The following is a 4,664-nucleotide window of genomic DNA, read 5'->3' as shown; positions in this document are numbered from 1 at the left end:
ATAATAGACTCAGAACTTTCCTTTATAGCATTACCCAGAGCTAACGACGTATACGTAGAAAGTTTGTAGCTCCTTTTTGATTTTCTTTTTTATTTGGATTTTAAATTTTTTATTTTTTTTTACTCTTTTCTTGTTTTATAATTTTTTATTTTTTTATATTTTGTATATTTTCCAATATATATATTTTTTATATGTTTTACAATTTTAATTTTTTTATTTCGATTTTTTAAAAATAATTATGACAAAATTCCTTTTGAATGATAATTTTCAAAGCAATTTTCACTACTAAAAGTAGTGGTATTTTAACACAACCCAGCCACAAAAGTAGTTTTCCCGATAGTCCAAAGGTTAAACTGGAAAAAATTTTTTATATACGATTTAAAAATATAAGTTCCATTAACATTATCTTACCTTTAAAAATCGATTATCAGCTTCGCGGAAACCAGTTTCTACGCCGCCGTGTACACTAGAATAATAATGACCATGCGTAGCTTCTCCAGTGAAAAGAATTATTTAATTGTTAAGATTCATTTCATCAATGTCAATAGAATTTCTTTTACAACACAATTCAGTAGTAAACACAAACTAAAAATGAGCAATAAATTACAACTAAAAAAAAAAATTTATATATTATAACATTTTCGAATTAGATGCAGACCTAATGTTAGATAAAGACCTAAAGATAACGAAAAAACTAATTATGATATTTCAAACTAATTTGCGTAATAATTAAAAATTACGTTTACTTCTATTATGTTTATAATACTTTTATTTTAGGATTACGTACAAGTTTATTTCCGATTATAATCGGTTCTGCCAGATCTCTCGGTGTTACATTCATTTGCTTGGAAAGCATGCTTTGAAAACTGTATGAGTCTCGAAAATGCTCATTGATATACCATTTAGACCTAAAAGTATAAAAAAAAATAGTTAAAAAGATTTAATTATTTCTCTCTCATTCAGTTCCAGTAGCAAACTACCTTAACATTCTTGTTGATTTTGTAACATCATAATGATTTTCAAACGCCTTTTTTAACAATAATAAATATAATCTATCAAACACATCAGTATCCGATAAAGTTTCCATGTGTCTTACGTTTTTTCCAATTAGCCAAGCACATAAGAGATTCGGCTGATGAGCAACAGTACCTAATAAACGTGAACACATCGCAGAGCCACTCGCTATTCTAAAAAAAATTTGACAAGAATAATAGAAGGACAGTGAAACAAAAAATCGTCGAAATTTATTTTTAATAATAAATTATTGTTCAGTATAATCTCTTTAGTTTAAATAGATAGGAAATTCCGAATGTTTATTTACTCTCTCTCTTAGCCATAGGTTTGCAAGAATTCCTTCTTATCTTTTTCCGACCAGATAAAATCAAAGTTGGTTTTGTCTTCTGGCACCATCTGTGTGTAAATTCGAGAAAAATTTTGTTCGCTATTCCAATATTTAATCCCTGATGGCAAAATAATGATGTTAAAAGTAATATCAAACATGTAATGTTGGTACCGTTTCCTTTTACAATATTATACTGTTAATAAAAATCTCTATCGCACGTTGTTTCATTTGTGACAAAGGTGGCACGAACATCGAAGAATTTCTCCTTCAGAACACCTAGAAACTTAGTGAATATAACATGCGATGCAGAATACTCCCAACCATCTCTGGTAATCACCGTTACATTCTCGCCTGAGCTGTAATTGCAAGTTGTCACAACTTTTCCAAGCTCTATCTTTTCCATTACTGGCAAACGTTCCACTGGATTTGGAATCTTTTGCTGATAAAATAATTATATTATTTGATTAGAAAAAATGAATACATACATTTGATTAGAAAAAATAATATGTAAGGTATTAATTATATTACTTTAGTAATATGGATTAAAATATTTTAAAAACGAATTAAACATTTATTATATACTTAGAGGAAAGTTGCCGATACTAACATAGGTCTCCTAAAGTCACACTCTCTTATTTCTCAGAAACTAACTATTGCACTTTATTAATACTAATAAAATCATGCGATCTGTTTAGCTAATTAAAAAAGTACAAACTCATAATTCATATATTTGTGGCTTATTTCTATACCAAATCAACTAAAGACAAATTCTATGAATCCGAGAAGAAAATTCTTGATAATATTATGTCATTTTAAATGTTTATAGTTTCATAAATTAGTTTTCTTTACAGAATAGGATACATCTTTATTTATAGAATAGGAATATTGGTATTATTGTCCACTATGTCAGTTTTGGAGCCCATTTTGTCAGATGCTCATTTTTGCATAACTTACGAAAAATTTAATTATTGCAAAATTGCAAACAATATTATAAAATAATAGATAAAAAATAAAGGCTCTCTAGAAATAATCTACATAAAAATCTTTCAATGCCTATTAGAGCCGACACAGGATATAATGTGTAACAATCAATTTATTAATAAACATTAAAATTATATGTATAATTGTGACATAAGTAAAGGTTTCGACCCTATTATTTGGGTCCTCTTCAGTATCAAAAAGAAGAAAAAAAAACCACGAAAAAATTTTTTTCTATAAATAAATGTGTAGAGTGACTATGCAACAGCAGGTTTGAACGTTGCGAAGATTGTGTCCATAATGTATGTATAACAAAAATTTGGCTGAATTGCTATGAAACGGAGAGCAAAATGTTAGTAAAGAAAAAGATTAAAAACATTTTAATGAGAGCGTGTCATCGAATAAGTAAAAAATTGAGAGACTTACATGTTATAAACAAGGAAATGGACTGACGTACGTTTCAAAGATGCATCCCGTCATTAATTGAACTATCACTACACAAATAATAAATTATAAAAATCAAGAACAAATTAATGATAAATTATACGTAAAATGATGAGAGTTTACATGACGCGAACTTAACCGTCAGAAGTCACAGTTAGTAATGAGAAAATTTCAGAACAAAGTCAAACAGACGAGATACATTTCGTAAATACGTCAACATAGCAACACAGATAAATCGAATATTAAAGTGAAACCGATAAAGGAGAGAAGTCTGTGCAAATAAACGTACAGTCAAAGCTATAAACAAATGAAATGGATACATACAAAAATTTAAATAATATAAAAATTATGAAAATTATACATAAAATAAACTTAAAAATTATAAATGAGATTAATACATAATATGAGTCAAACAAGAAAATGTATAGTCAAAATTTTAAGTAAATTAGTAATAAATAAGAAATGTCAATGAGAATAAAATTAAGTGCAAAGGTCTGAGATTAAAATACTAAAATAAAAGTACAAACAGAATAATTATAAATAAATTAAAATGAAACATAATAAAAACAAAAATTATATAACTGAAATTAATAAATACTTAAAATGAGGAAACGTCACGAAGTCGAAAAGAGGCTCTCATACAACGGGTCTAGTTTGTACGTGTCATTCTGTAAATTTAATCCTTGTTTTTGTTTCTTAATGTGGATCATTTCAGATAAATTTCTTTTATTCCAAAACTTCTCTTTGTCTAAAATTTTTACGTTGTCCCAGTTAAAGTCATGGGAAGTCTGCAATCTATGTTTGGTAATAACTGATGATTGAGTGGTGTTTCTATTAATATGGTTTCTATGTTCTGACATTCTTACGCCAACACATCTCCCAGTTTGGCCCACATATGAAGCATCACAGTTTTTACAATTTAATCTATAGACCACTTCTGCTTGGGATATTGTTGGTAATCTATCCTTCTATACTCTAATGAAGGCGTTCAATTTTTTAATACCCCTGTATGCAAACATTAAGCCCGGAATTTTGCTAAAGAAACTTTTAATTTTTTCTGAAATAGATGGAATGTAAGGGATTACAAAAAAAAATTGCTTATACTATCTGATAGAAGACACTTTTTACTTTGTATTTATGTTTTTGTATTTATGTTTTTGTATTTTTACCTTTTGTTTAAGAAATATTGTCTAAAAACAAAACGGTATGTCGGTATCAGTAACCTTCCTCTAATTAATTTAATTTTCAAGTAACGATCACTATTTTTTTAAATAGAATATGTTTTATATTTTGTTAAAACGATTATGTAAAACGAAATGTTATTGAAGACATCACATACATTTATACATCGCGTTTTTGGTTCGACATTATCAAATAATTTAAATAACTTTTACCAATAGTACATAAAAAATCGTTTTATAATCACGCCCTTTCCAATTCAACGTAAAATCGCCTTCATATTCCCAATATTCTGTCAAACATTTCGCAGAAACATTAACCCATATGTCGCTGCAATCTACAGAGTTTTGTATCTTTTCTATTGAGGATAAATATTCAGCAACTTTAGTATGATTCATGAAAGATTTCTCGTTAAAAGCTTTATAATACTTACAATATTAATATAATATTAATGATTCAGTATATTAATCGTAACATATTTTATTAAAATATTAATATTACTATTCACGTTTTTAAAGCAGAAAATTTAAGTTTTCAAACAGAATTCGTGTTTTTAAAGCAGAAAATAGTACATGTATAAGCAATCGAATTGTAGGCAATAATTTTCATGCGCAAACGAACTGTCGGCAAAAGTAACATAGGCAAACAATGCTCTAATAGGCAATCGATTTGTAGCACTGATCTATATAATTGAGTCGTTTATTTTGAAAGTGGCCTAAGT

At 27.7% G+C, this 4,664-nt stretch overlaps 1 pseudogene; it reads right to left on the bottom strand.

The window, feature by feature from the left end:
• Window positions 1-311: 311 nt before the first annotated feature.
• LOC108763140 (peroxisomal N(1)-acetyl-spermine/spermidine oxidase-like) lies at window positions 312-4,341 on the bottom strand (annotated as a pseudogene).
• Between the last annotated feature and the right edge of the window lie 323 nt (window positions 4,342-4,664).

This window comes from Trachymyrmex cornetzi, unplaced genomic scaffold (genome assembly GCF_001594075.2).
Source record: "Trachymyrmex cornetzi isolate Tcor2-1 unplaced genomic scaffold, Tcor1.1 scaffold34, whole genome shotgun sequence".
Taxonomy (NCBI): domain Eukaryota; kingdom Metazoa; phylum Arthropoda; class Insecta; order Hymenoptera; family Formicidae; genus Trachymyrmex; species Trachymyrmex cornetzi.
The sequence above is the reverse complement of the archived record's forward strand: the minus strand, read 5'-3'. Positions and strand labels throughout refer to the sequence as shown.